We start from the raw sequence: 15,179 nt of genomic DNA on the forward strand, positions 1-15,179 counted from the left end.
GGTAAACCTGCAAGAGGATACGCTAGCTGATTTAGAGGTGAAGCTGCTGCTGTTGCTCTTACTGGCCAAACGTCTAGTTTGAGAAGTTCAAAGGAAAGTGATGGAGGGCTGCAGGGCTCAGAGAGCAAGCCTGCAGGGCCCAGACACGCTCTGCAGGCCCTCGACAGGGCCTATGCCTGCTTTCATCCTCTGTGGGTCTGGGAAGCATCATCCCATTGTACAAACAGTAACACTGAGGAGCTAAATCTACAAACAGGCCCAATGCCGCCCCGACACTGTGAAGCAGATGGCAGATCTCCAAAATCCCATCTCCAACCCCGCCCCCCTGAACCCACTGAGCACGCCTGCTTGTGAGTGAGCTGGCTTCAGACTAAAAACGTGATGGTGCAAAATCTGAGCTTGACGTATCTGGGAAGACTCTCAACTGGCCGGCTCCCCCTCCGGCAGCGTCGATCCTGCCCTGTCTGGATGGAGCCCGGTCACCACTGGTGTGGCGGTTTCTGCTGTCAGGGATCCTAGCGGCAAGCCGAGACGGCAGCTGGGCTCCACCGGCCCCCATTCCACACCTGCCTCGTAGTTATTAGTAGCTGCTCAAGTAGCTGTCCTTCAGCCCCGGGGCTTTTCCGCTTCCGACTGGAGTGCCACAGAGCTGAATTTGCCCTCTGAGACTTCGCATCCCTGGGGAGGGAGGCATCAGATCCCCCGCCATCGCTCTGCTCCTGTGGCCACATCATCACAGGGGCATTTCTTCCATCCCGGCATGGATCCTACAGTCGACTCAGCCTCTTGGACGGCCCCGATTGTTCAGCTGCAAATCCCAGGCCACACTCCCCCCTACACCTCCTTCCTGGAGAACATTTGGCTGCTTCTCCACCCAACATCTCATTCATACACATCGGAGGAAGGTTTTGGCCGGGTTTGGTCTCTCTCCTTCCCCACCTCACCCCTATGTTCCCATTCTTTTTCATTTCTTGATTCTTGACTGCACAGTAAGCCAACAGCTCCCCCTCGGGAAAAGACAGGGAAGGCAGGTTTACCCGAAGTCTCTGGAGAAATAGCTTTGGAAAAACGTGTCCTGTTTTGTTCAACACACACACACACACACACACACACACACACACACACACACACACGGCACCTCTCAAGCTTATAACCTCAAATTCCATTACAACAAAGTTCCGTGTGCCTTAGAAAAGGCACATTGATTTTAAACAGAGATAACTACATGAAACCAAACCACACAGCAAATGCGATGGGACTTCAGAAGGCTTAGCTGGGATACAGGTGAGAATCCAGAGTGGCTCTTCTTAAGGATGCGCCTGATTGGCTGGACGACATCTGATTGACAGCTCAGGCCAAAAAGGTTGGCAGGCTGAAGGGGCGGGAGGGTTAACAGCCCGATTGTAAAATCAATGTCATAAATGCTTGGTAAGTTACAGGAACATGCTGGAAGGGGAGGCCACGATTGATAAAGGAGAACAGCTTTGATGCTTCACTAGGGACTTGAGTATCGACAGCAAAGCCAATCTCCTCTCCAGCCTGGGCTAGGCCAGAGAAACCTGCAAGCGTTTACCAATTAATTGGTGGGCTTTTCTTGTTCAGCTCTCTCTTACCTCCTCCTCCACAAGCCATCCAGCTAGGCAGTCGGGACCTAAAAAAACTTGCCTAACTTTTCTGTTCCCAAGCAAAAGGTGTCCAGCAAGGATGACACTGTGGCCACCTATAAAAGACAGATGACCCCGTGGTGGTGCCACCTGCCCCATCAGAGAGGACACGTGGAATACCACTCATTCACAGAGAGTGACGACAGCCCATTAAGACACCAGTGGGATAGAAGGGTCCACTTCAGGATCGAGGCTCTGGGCTTCCTTTCAATGCATGCTGGCCACAACAGGCAGAACCATTTCTACCTTGCTAAGTGAGGTGTGCTTCTGGGACAAGTAGCGTCATTCTTCACCAGGGCACCTGTGAAATGCAGTCTCTCAGGCCCCGCTCCAGATCAGGATCTGCATTTTAACATGATCCCCTGGGGACAGGCATTAAAGCTTGAGACACTCTCTGCTTCACAACATCTTCACCAGATTGCCATCTTTTCCATGCTTGATGCCTGGACTGCTAGGTAGCCAGGCAGGATTGGTCTTAGATTCCCCCACCGATTCCGGGGAGGATGGGGTGGGAGGTGCAGAGAAGGGACCTGAGGTAGAGATGAAGCAATCCCTTAAACCTGCCCAATCCTTCAGCTCAAGGACCTCAGGCTCTCCAGAACTCTCCCACCCGACCGGCTGTCCCTCTCGCTCTGTTTATCAGCCAGTCAATAAGAAAAAGGTAGTTCTTACTTAAGGAGGCAGAAGTCAACTCGGCAGGTCGATCAGCACTCTGTCTGTAAACACGGTTTCCCGTAAAATCAATGATCTTCAGTTACAGAGGGCAGCCTGGGAACCCAGCAGGTCCCCACGCGCTCACACACAGGCCCACCAACAGCCTCCGTTGAGACCCTCACACCCCACCCCCAGCTCTGCACCCCATCCCCTCACCCTTCACTCGTGCCAGGGCCAGCTCACGCATACCAACTTACAACCCTTCCTGCAGCCTGCTTGTCTTCTGCTGCTTGTGACCCCAAATTCCCTTCCAAACACAGACACACTCTACTCCTGACCTCCCAGTATGGTACTCAACATGGTCTGTGCATGGTTTTAAGACATCGGTTAGATTTCAAAAGAGCACATCTTTCCAGTAAGACGTTCAATGGCAGATATAGGAGTGATCTGGTTCTCTCACACTCATTCTCTCTTAGTGTTTAAATCTGCCATGTGAGAAGTAGTCTTGTACAGAAAGTTCCAACATCATCATCAAAAGCCCCCACCCCTGCTCCTGTCACAAGTTACAGTCCCCCTGGAACCTACCTGGGAAGCTCCCCTGTATCAGCCTTTATTTACCAAAGATTGTTTAAAATGATAAGTCTCCCTATTACCCCGGGCCCCACCGCTAACAAGGTCATTCATCTCCCTCTTTCAACCAAGAAGATGTGCTAGGACAATTTTCTGACACTGCTTTAAGGAGACAGGACTGGTACAATGCAACAGTTACTGGGAAGCTGGGCGGGGGGCAGGATATAGTTGTTAGGGAGGGGAGGGGTTCCTGCTGTTGCTCCAGCTCCCAGAGAATTAAACATGAACAGTCACACTGTGTAATTTTAAATTGTTAATTAGCACAGGGTTAATTAGGCGGTCCTTTCACAAGAGGCTGTTTGGCAGAAAACCAAGAAAAGAAACAAAGGGGAAGAAGAGAAAAACAGAGAATCCAGACTGCGAGAAACTGTTGCCTCCGCGAGTAATCCGTGCTGCATGCCGGAGAGAAGTGAAGTAGCAGGCAAACCATCCTCCACGAGCAGCCTGCTTGCTCTGCTGGACCGCCAGCCAGGGAACACCATACTCCACAAGCAGCCTGCTCAATTGGAGAGCCAGCCAGGGAGCACCATCCTCCAGGAGCAGCCTGCTCTGCTGCGCTGGAGGGCCAGCCAGGGAGCACCATCCTCCACGAGCAGCCTGCTCTATTGGAGGGCTAGTCAGGGAGCACCATCCTCCAGGAACAGCCTGCTTGCTCTCCCGGAGGGCCAACCAGGGAGCACCATCCTCCACAAGCAGCTGCTCTGCTCTGCTAGAGGACCAGCCAGGGAGCACCATCCTCCAGAAGCAGCCTGCTCTGCTCTATTGGAGGGCTAGTCAGGGAGCACCATCTGCCAGGAGCAGCCTGCTTGCTCTCCTGGAAGGCCAGTAACGGAGCACCATTTTCCTGAAGGCAATCTGGCAATAGGTATCAAAAGCCTCAAAAAACACACATGCCCTTTGACTCAGCAATTCCCCAATTCTAGGAAACAACCCAAGATACACGGCGGAGATACAGTATGATTCATCACAACATTTTCAACAGGAAAAAAAAAAAAGAAGATGGAAATAATCTGGTGAAAGAAGTGGCTCTCTAAATAAATGATACTGCATAGAGTTCCCTAAGACAATATAAAGTATCACTGTTTAAAGAAACTACTTATAGGAGTGGGAAAATGATCACAGAGAATATTGAGTGAATGAAGTATCTATAGGTCTGCACATGGAAAATACAGGAGATTTGTATCAGAACTTTTTAAATGGTAATCGCTAGGGGATGAGGTTATGGGTGACTTCCTTTCCTCCTCTGTGCCTTTCTTTCCCAAAGCTTTAAAAAATTAAAACCATCCTAAGGGAAGCCATCGCTTCTAGAATTAGGCATCCTGGGAAGGCCTACAGATACCACGCCACCCTCATAACCACTGTGTGAGACGGATGTTCTTTATATCCCTGTCTTTAGGATGGGAAAACTGAGTTGTGCACGTTCTACAGCCCAAATGATAAATCCATCATCTGGCTGTGAAGTCTGTCTCCTTAGCCACTCTCCTACAGTTTTCTTTAATGTCTATTTCCCAAAAAGAACTCCAGAAATATCCGACATTCAAATTCAATCTTTATATGTAACCGAGGACTGTTCTAAGATCATGGGAATCCAAGATTGTTATGTGAAAAAACATGCCCCTTCGAGGCCCCTGGGTGGCTCAGTCAGTTAAGCATCTGGCTCATAATTTCAGCTCAGGTCATGATCTCACGGTTCTGTTAGCACAGTCTGCTTTGGGATTCTCTCCCTTTCTCTCTCTTCTCCCTCTCCCTCTCTCTGTCTCTCTCTCTCTGCCCCTCTCCTGCTTGCACTCTCTCAAATAAACATTTAAAAAACAACTATGCCCATTCACACACATGCCCCTTTTTTTTTGGAGTGGGTGGAAAGCTACTTGGATATCTCTACCAGGAGAAGGGGTAATGAGAATTGGGGGAGGTATTACAAGGAACTGACCGGCAGCTCATTATCCTGACTTTTTTTTTTTTTTAAGACAAAAAGGCAGGAACACCTGGGTGGCTCAATCGGTTGAATGTCTGACTTTGGCTCAGGTCATGATCTCACGGTTCGTGAGTTCAAGCCCCACATCAGGCTCACTGCTGCCAACACAGAGCTCACTTCAGATCCTCTGCTCCCCCCTTTCTCTCTGCCCCTTCCCTGCTTGCACTCTCTCTCAAAAATAAATAAATGTTTAAAAAAGAAGAGGAAAAAAGGCAGATTCCAGAGACTATAAAACAAAAAAATGTATTCATTCATTCGCTCACTCATTCATTATTTACTGTGTACCCAGTATGTGTCAGATGCCAGGGAATTAATGATCCAGGTCTCAGTGTACATTCTCGTGGGGGAGAGACCACAAAGAAATAGAACTTTAAGTGGTAGAAAACACTTAGAAATAATATAAAGCAAGAAAAGGGGAAAAAAGTAATGTGTGTGTATATCATTTTGGATAATGATACTAGATTTTAAAAAGATACGCTGGAGATTGCATATTGCAAGTTCCCCATAGTTTTAGAACAGATTCAACAGTTACTGGATAGCATCTAGGAGGAAAAATTTTTTTTTTCAAAAAGGAGGTCCTGAGATATTAACAATTAGCTGTAGGTTCAGTAAGAACATTCACATAAAATAAACTGAAAAGTAGCTTCACTTAAGTTCACAGATCTGAGAAATGCATTAGAGAGTACTTTTTGATTTGACTTTTTTTAAGTTTATTTATTTATTTTTGAGAGAGAGAGAAAGAGAACAGGGGCCGGATAAGACAGAGATAGAGAGAGAATCCCAAACGGACTCCATGCTATTAGCATGGGGCCCGATGCAGGGCTCCAACCCATGAACTGTGAAATCAATCAGCTTGAGCTGAAACCAAGCCCCCCAGGCGCACCAAAGTACTTTTTGATTTTAATAAGGTATAGCAAAGTTTATCATATCTTTGTATCCAGGACAGAAAATGTCTTGCAGATAACAAAGTCTGGCTGATTCTACAGCTGGCAGATGCTGTGACTTGAAGTATCCACTCAAAGGTCAGTGTGTCTAGTGACATGCCTCAACATTCTGCCTTGTGCCTGGTTCCCTTCGCTCCCATCAACAGTTTGAGGGATGAGACCAGGCACACCCAACGCTATGTGAAGGACATAGAGCTAAGAGGACTAACTCCTATGCCAGATGGTGATGTCACGACAAAAAATACGATCTCAGCTAGTGGGAGGGACAGGCCCAAACAAACAAGATGAAATTTTGAAAGATGAAGTTTGAAGCCCTGTATTTTAAGTTCACACAATCAGTAAAACCAAGAGACACTGGAAGAGACTTGATTAACAAGAGTTCATGCAAAAAATACCCAGGGTGTTACTGCACTACAGATTCAGTGCAAGCACAAAGCTGACATGGCGGCCAAAGATGGAAATGTGATCTCTAGCTATAGGACTACACCACACCCGGTGAAACTCAGTAGGGTTCACAGGCCCATCATTTTCTTTCTCTGCATGAAGAATGTTACAATCCACTCAAGAGAATCTCATATGAGGGGTCCTGACAAACCAGAGCATGGTCAGATGGCAGACCAGGAACCGTCTGAAAGAGAAGAGAGAACTCCCACTGTAAGGCAAGCCAACTCTCCTCAACTATGCCTGTTACGTACAATGGGAATTAGTTACATGTGGTCTACCTAGCTTCAGGGTTTAACTACGAGTAACGCGGGGAACTTAATAGGAATTCGAGTTCGGTTTCATACGAATGAAAGTCTTTCTCAAGATTATCCAAGTTCTCAAATCTAATGTTGACTTTGTGAAATACTGCTCCCCGGTTCTATGAATGGAGAAAGGGATTTTGCCGTGGCCAGAAGGTTCCATCAGGCAGTCTATGAAGGTCCCGTGAAGGGTGAAGATGCCCCACTTGTCAATCGGGTCACTCAGTCAACTTTAACCTCCTTCTCTGTGATCCCGCAGTAGCATTTTGCAGATGGAAACACATTGCAATTCTGGGGTTACTGCACTGCTATCATCATCTGTTGACTGGTCTACTTCTGCCATTCGTCTGTTCCATGTCTCATTCATCTCTGTATCTTCCACATCCAAGATGTGATAGGTGGTGAATGAAACTGTAGGGAAAATTAAGGTATTGGGAGAAATAATACTTGAAGGGGCGGGGGGGGGGGGAGGAGATGACCCCTGAACATGCTCTGTTTCTTTTTGTCTCTGTTGAAGAAATGTCTGGTGTAACCTTCCTCTACTCAATGGAACCAGGGCTCCTTGAAGAAGTAGCCAATTCTTGGGCTGGGGCAAGGAAGAGCCCAAGATGGGCCTGAAGCATCTTTCTGAGCCAAAACGTAAGAAGGTGCTCTCAGAATGGACGCAGTGTGCTGAAAGGAAACAGGAGCAGGCTGCAGGGGCTCCCACTTGCTCAAACTGGGACAATCTGAGCAAGAAAATTACAGGAGAGTAAAGGTTTACAACTCAACGTATAAAATAAGAGTGCTTAATTGTGCGCTTTGTAAAAAAAAAATGTAGGATTAGGGAAAGTTCTTGCTTAGAACAGAAATCCAACTAATAAATGCAGAGGGAATCATGGAGTTAGAAGATCACCATTTGGTAACTATCATAATTATAATCCATTCAGGAAGGAATCAATGGATACTGAAACTGGTGGATGAAAGTCTGAACTGTAACAAGATATTTACACAGTCTCCAAGTATCTCCCCATAAGATACTTACTAATTACAGGAGGAAAAACAGTAACTTTACAGTAGAGACACCTGGCAATACCACCTTCACCGCATGATCAAAGTTAACATCACCAGGAATGAGACAAATAGACATCATGTGCCTCCTGAGAGGTTATACCGAGAAGAACAACATCCCTTCCCTGACATTCCTGACAAAAAATGCAAAACCTGAAGCTAATCATGAGGGAACATCAGACAAATCCAAATTGAGGACCGTCTACAAAATGTCCTATGCTCTTCAGATATGTCAGCATCATGAAACAGAAAGACTGAAGAACTGTTTCAGATTAAAGGAGATTAAAGAGACATGACAAATGAACATCACACCTAATCTGGATTTTTTTTTCCTTTAAAGGGCAAAATTGGGACAATTGGCAAAATGTGAATAAGGTCTGGAGGTCAGTAATAGTCATAGATTAACTTTCTAATTTTGATAACTATGTTAATTTTCGAATTTGGTAACTATGGTGTGGTTATATACAAGGACATCTTTTTTTTTTCCCCAGGAAAAATACACTGATCTATTTACAGATGATGTTTCAATTTTCAAGTGGCTTAGGAAAAAACCTGAAATAGAGTGTGTGCGTGTGTATCTACACACATCCATACATATAGACAGAATCTGAGATGATGTTAACGTGAGGAGGTCTGACTAATGAGTATACGAGAATCCTTTGTTCTATTATTACAACTCTCCTGTACACCTAGGATTATGTCAAAACAAAGAGAAAAGAGTAACTATCCGATGTAAGAACTCCCCACATTGAAATGCCAAAAATACACATGAACAGCCAACCCACCCTGATCCCCATCTCCTTTTTTTTCCCCTATGAACTGCACTGCTGGCACAGCTTCAGGAAAGAAGCAGGCTACAAGGCTGGACAGTGAGGGGTAGACAGACAAAAACAGAAAACTGAGCTTCCCTACGCCTAGATGAGAGGTTCTAGAGAGAGCTAACTGGAGAAGTCACATGACCATTCTAACTTGGGCAGAATGTCCAGTAACGCATCGTTGAAAGACATACACCCAAGACATGCATGATCCTGGATCGGGACAGATTTCCCAAACCTGGTGAATGCAGTTCTAAATATAAGGACAAGGGCAGCCACCATAAAAAAAGAAGAATCCCAGGAGCTACAGAGGGGGAGCACTGCTAAATCTAGAGTAAAACAGAGAGAGACAAATACACGGCAATGAAAAACCATCCCCACATCTCCCCGCAACACCCAAAGGCTACCCAGATTCTGAGATAAGTAGAAAACTCATTCAAGGGGCAAATAAATAATACGCTCATCTGTGTAGCTTAGAATCCACTGAAGAACCATATCCAATTCCATTCTATGCCTTCTACAATAACACGATTTGTATACTGCTACTGTGTGGAAGTCAGAAGTGTGAAAGCCTAAAAAGGTGAGATTCCATCGCTTGGTAGCAATTTCCCAGTAGCTTTAAGAATGATTCTGTGGGGCGACTGGGTGGCGCAGTCAGTTAAGCGTCCGACTTCAGCCAGGTCACGATCTCGCGGTCCGGGAGTTCGAGCCCCGCGTCGGGCTCTGGGCTGATGGCTCGGAGCCTGGAGCCTGTTTCCGATTCTGTGTCTCCCTCTCTCTCTGCCCCTCCCCCGTTCATACTCTGTCTCTCTCTGTCCCGAAAATAAATAAATAAATAAATAAATAAATAAATAAATAAATAAATAAATAAATAAATTTAAAAAAGAATGATTCTGTAACTATGGCAAGGTCAGAGCACACACACGTTTGAACGGTCCTTCGTGTTGCAGGAGGTCCACTGCCTGGGAGGCCCAGAGAATCATCCAGGCTCTGGACTTCATGTTTGCTAATGAGTGCATCTGTGCTCTTTCCAGTGTGAACATAAATCAGCCTGGAAGGGAAAACTGCTAGCTCAGTCCATTCTGCAGGGAATCCGTAACTACCGCGATATTCTGGTCGCAGTCGAGTCATGGAGGGGAGGAAGAGGGTGTCACACGATCTGAAGGAGAGCCAGGCAAGGAGCCCAGTCTGTGTGCTCTGGTAAAGATGAGCTGGCATTGGAGGAATCGAATTTTTTATTAACCATGTGGATGCACACACATTCCAACAAAGACCAAAGCCATGACTGCGATAATAAAAAGTCAAACTCTCCCAAAGATTCCTGAGGCTCTGCCTTGTTCTGAAAAAGTGTCGCTGGGGCAACTGAACCAGCTGTTCAAGTAACTGTATCAAGTAACTTAGGTAAATACCGAAGTGCTCACACCGCAGCTTCCCACCATATCCTGAAGGCAGACGACCAGCATCTTTGGCCATCACTGGCCTCAGAAGTTCTCTCCTGACCTAGACTCAAACCGTGAAGCACTGCCCCCATCCCAGGTGTCAAGCAACACCTCCTTTCACCATACACAGCCGCTTTAACCACCTTACCGCATCAACTGCCCCTGCGATGTGGGCAGAGCTCCCCCACCCCATCTCTACTCAGCCCCTGCTGCCTTCCCAGCTAAACGGGATCCCTTCCCACCCTCACTGTAACCAATTACTTCAGTGTTTTCTTTGCCAGCACCCACAACTTTTCATCTCCTCCCAATTTCCTCAAAATCCCTCTCCAAAGATCCTATTTCTGATCTCTCCGTTCTTGCTGCTGGGCTGCACAGTAAAAGCTAGGAGACGAGGTAAAACTGTGCCATCTGGCCCATTACAGTTTCAATCTGGCATCTCATGATGTTAAATTTATTTTAAATAATTTCTCCTGATTAAAGCAGTGTGAGTTCATTATAAAAAAAAAAAAAGATACGGGCAGAACGACTCACCAGCTAAAATAAAAATCACCTATAATTCCACCAGCCAGAGAGTCACTGGCAGGCAGGACAGTTTTTAGGTGGCTTTTTTTTTTTTTCCTCCACACGTCTAGAGATACTGATCTTCTTTTACCAAACTCAGATCGCACTGCTCCTTATGTGAGCCGCCCTTTTAAATGAATCTAGCATGAGAGTTTCCCAGGACATGGAATATTCTTCCTAAGTCAGAACTAATAGCTACATAGATATTGTATGCCTTGGACGTAGCATAAAATTTCACTAAATTCTATTACTAGACCTTTAGGCAATTTCTAATATTTTGCTGTCAATGCTACAATAAACTCTTGTAAATCTTTGTATATATGCTAATGAAATCACCAACATAAATAAGGAGCGGCTCCACTGCTAACACACTTAGTAGGGCCAGGCATAGTTCTCACCACTTTTTAAATATACCTCATTTCATTTGATCCTCACAACAGCCCATTTTACAGATGAGGAAACTGAGGCTTAGAAGGTTAAGTATCTTACATATAAGTCACATGCCAGCTAAGTGGGTCTTTGAAACTAGGGAAGCCTTCCTTCCTATTGTAAAGCCTAGGATCTTACCCAAGACGTTACATCTCTGTTTCCTTAGGACATACTTCCGCAAGTGGACTTGCTGGCCTGAAAGCTAACAATGGGTTAGGCTCTCTGGCATATTCCAAAAAAGCCCTTCCAACTCATGCCCAATGGTATATGAGCATCAATTTTCCTGCACCTTCATCATCAGTGGGTATTATTTTGCTTTAAAAGAAATGTCAATTTGGCAGGCAAGAAATGGTATCTCCTTTTGACTTATACTTCTTGCTAATAAGACAGGGACTTATTGGCAGATACTTATTGGCAATTTATATTTCTCGTGTGAATTGCCTGTTATTTCTACTGCAGGGATGTGTTGTCCTTTCCTTGATGATCAGTAAGAGGGCTGTGTAGGATTTTACTGGGGCTATCTCCTGCTCAACTCTCTGCCACATTCCACTACCCTTGAGCTCCTGGGTCAGAGTCTGACCCACTCGCATCATCAGACAGCACTGCTGTCCTTCCTTCCAACAACCTGTCCTCAGCACCTTCAAGCAAGCAGACTCTGGCCTCTGCTTCACTTCCCCAACGCTGATCTCCTAAAGCCAGGTGAGTTTCTCCTCCTCCGCGAGTTCAATGAGAGCTCTACCGCATTTCTCCAGTTCTACTGTGCAGCAGAAGCAGCTGTGGGGCTCAGTGACGACACATACAGATGCCAGGCCCCATCCCAGAATGCAGGGTCAGGTTCTCTGGACATCACTTCAGACGAGCGAGAAGGCCCTACGTCTCCAAGATCTGGTATCCCTACAAGGTCACCAATGTCCGCCTCAGCGGCCAGTAGTTTTTTCCCTCTTCTATTTTCAACTTCCTCACTCTCTCCTGCAATCCAAACTGCCAACCACCGCACCCTGAGATTTCCCCTTCATTTCTCTGGCATCCTCCTTCGGCTCTCCTCCTACCTCTCTGATCTCTGGTCTCTGCGCTGCCTGCCCTCTTCCTGTTCCCACAGTTCTCCATGGATGCACTTTTCCACTTATTTCATAAGACTCCCTCTTGCTTTAACCCACAGAAACCTCTCCTCTCTGTTCTTCTACAGTATTTAACCAGCGTATTCTCCCCCTTGGCACTCCGCTCTTATCTCTGTACATCAACTACCTTAACTACTTCTGTGGTTTCAATCACCGAAATTATGTGTTGACTCCCAAAACAAAAATATCCATTCCTAACTTATCACTTGCATATGGGCCTCATACTTTCAGAAGACCACAAGATGTCTGTAAATGGCTAGCCTTCCCTCACTCAACACTCAGCACGGCTCAGCAAGACTGAATGGAAGTGCCCCTCACTGACCATCCTCGTCTCTCTGAATGGAACTCCTGGTGCCATCTTTGATTCCAGAAAACAGAAATGATACATCAGTCTAGCCTTCCCAAGGTCATATTCATCTGATGCTTTTTCCCATTAGAGTGAACTGCCAAAATATTCAAACTTACACTCTCCACACTGTTGTTGTTTTTTTTAACGTTTACTTATTTTTGAGAGAGCGAGAGAGAGACGGAGTGGGAATGGGGAAGGGGTAGAGAGAGAGGGAGACACAGAATCTGAAACAGGCTCCAGGCTCCGAGTTGTCAGCACAGACCATGATGCATCGCTCGAACCCACAAAACATGAGCTGTTGACCTGAGCTGCAGTTGGACACTTAACCGACTGAGCCACCCAGGCGCCCCTCTCTGCACTGGTTTTAAAACAGTCTGGAATCTCCTCCTGTGCTACTACTACTCAGTCACCTCTCTCACCTCCCTCTAATAGAAGGGTCTCTCCCCTTCATTTTTGCCTCTGTTCCTGCAGTCCCAAGCCCTTCGGATGTCCTCTTCCCCAACATTTATCCAAACCTTGGACATCCTTTAAGTCCCACGCAGGCAAGAAAACCCCTCTGATCACTCAAGCCCACAAAGATCTGCCTCCTCTCTGTCCTACCACACAGAGATTGGTCCTAACGATCATCACCACACGGCCACTAAACTATCGCTCATTTCACCTGGGTCACTTTTAGTTCTACAACTGACTTTAAGCTGCTTGAGGGCAAAAACTGGCTTCTATTTCCATTCATCTCCTACCACAAAGCTGAACAAGTGCTACAGACAAAAATTTGATTAACAGCACACTTTCTCTTTCTAGGAAATAACAGCGGGAGTGTGTTCATCTCAACATGACCTGTAATTAATCACCAAAGACCCAATCATCCTAATTCTGAGGTTCAGGTACAATACTTGAATATTTCAGCATTCTGTGGTTTATAGTGTTCGTTTCCTTTTCCAAAATTACAGAAGGCTTGAAGTCTACAGAGGCAGCCCTCATTCCAGCCATTTTAAATAACTGGTCCATGAAACATAAATCAGGAAGCCGAGCAAATCCCTAAGTACAATTCTGTTTTCGGGGGGAGGGGAGTCAGGCACGGGCTATACACTAATGACTGCATACAAGATTTCTGCCCTATTGCCAAGTGTTATCAGAGCCATGCTCACGAGTTTCATAGGATGATGAGTCTACGAGGGTTCCTGAATTCTTATTAGGGAGTTCTTCGCAGAGCACTGAATTTGAGTAGCAGGAGGACCTGTTTGCAGTTCAAGGCTGCACAAGCCCATGACAAACTCAACTTGGGCAGACTCTCTGTCTGCACTTGCAGTCTTGGGAAGGAATGCAGGTAGAAACAGCCCAGGCCTTAACCCTACTTTTATGCCGATCTGATCTACATGGGAACAGATGAATAACATGTTACGGCTGCTGTTCTCTGGTCTGCGGCACCATCTGGAAAACCCCATCCAACTTTCCTGGAGAGAGGAGATTCTATGCTCTCCAGTAACTCTCCCACCTGTTGTACAGGGGACGATCGGGAAGCCCAGTAAAGGTGAGGTGAGTGGTGGCCTCGGGGCGGGGGAAAGTCTCCCTCCACTGGCATCTCCAAAATGGCTCTGAAAGAGGGGTGTCTTTCCCTCTCGGCAGGAAGAAAGCCACTGGTGGGCTCTCTGGTGGCAGTGGGCACTGGCACAAGGCTCCAGAACTGGCACCACGAGCAAACAAGCAAGGGTTGCCCTTCCAAGGCTCATTAATGGGGCAACACACACACACACACACACACACACATACACACACTCGAAGGCACGCGCGCGCGCGCACACACACAGGGTCGCTCACCAGTGCAGGCACAGAAGCTCTTCACATCTCCCCTGGCTCATTAGCATAAGCAGCTTTTTGAGCAGCAGGGAGCAAGAGGGACCACTAAATAGAGCAGGAATGGAAGCTGTAAGACCCGGGCCACTGCCAAGGGCATGAAGAAAGGATCACCATGCAAAAGCGAAACCACCCCAAAGGGTCGCTCAGGAAGGGTGTGTCGTGGCTGGAGGCCCTCAGATGCCCCTCTGGGCTGAACTTGCCAAGCATTCTCCCAACCTCGTATTTGGCTAGACTGGAGCCAGCAACTCTGTCACAGAATTTCCTCCTCGAGAGCTTTGTTTTCACTCAGCTGAAGATCTGAGAGGCGCCTATTTCATACTGGGTAGTCCTTACATCCCAGGGGCGTAAGAGGAGCTCTTTCAAATGCCAATGCCCTTCCTTAGGGCAAAGTGGGAGAGCCGCAAGAACAGTCATCAGGACCTTGAAGGACCTCAAGACAGCCTGAAGAGGTGCAGAGTCTGTTTGCCCCGAGTGTGCTTCAAGCACTTCCAAATTCCGAAGCTTTAAAACACAGCAGGGTGGGTATGAAACTGAATGCCAAGTCCTATTCTTCACAGCCCCTTCCCCATCCCACGTGGCATTTAGGAAATCCATCATGTGCACTGTTACTTTTCGTCAAGAAAAACAGATTGAGACACAGTTACCATTGGCCACTTCAAAGAGTGGCCCTGGGAATTAGGCAAAACAACAAAGGAAAATTTCTTCTTCAAGTGCAAGGATCCAATAGTTTGCACTTCCTCAACCCTCTGGAAGCCACCCCAAGAACTAAGTGACTGTGGGTAATAATTATACCCTCTCAAACACAGCAAAAAAAAAAAAAAAAAAAAAAAAGGCCCAGATGGTCTTCCTCCTCTTGCTGTTCCAAATGCTGCTTTTGGGTCAATAGCTACTGTGAAACCTCACCAAGGTCCACGTTAAATAGTACTTGGATTAATTATGCTTGAAAGTCTC

The 15,179-nt window shown here is 46.5% G+C and overlaps 1 protein-coding gene across 8 annotated transcripts in view; it reads right to left on the minus strand.

Annotated features, from left to right (window-relative positions):
• The window catches only part of ZFHX3 (zinc finger homeobox 3), a 276,618-nt gene that overhangs the window by 161,726 nt on the left and 99,713 nt on the right, over positions 1–15,179 (minus strand). The window lies entirely within an intron of this gene.

This window comes from Acinonyx jubatus, chromosome E2 (genome assembly GCF_027475565.1).
Source record: "Acinonyx jubatus isolate Ajub_Pintada_27869175 chromosome E2, VMU_Ajub_asm_v1.0, whole genome shotgun sequence".
In the NCBI taxonomy this organism is placed as follows: Eukaryota; Metazoa; Chordata; class Mammalia; order Carnivora; family Felidae; genus Acinonyx; species Acinonyx jubatus.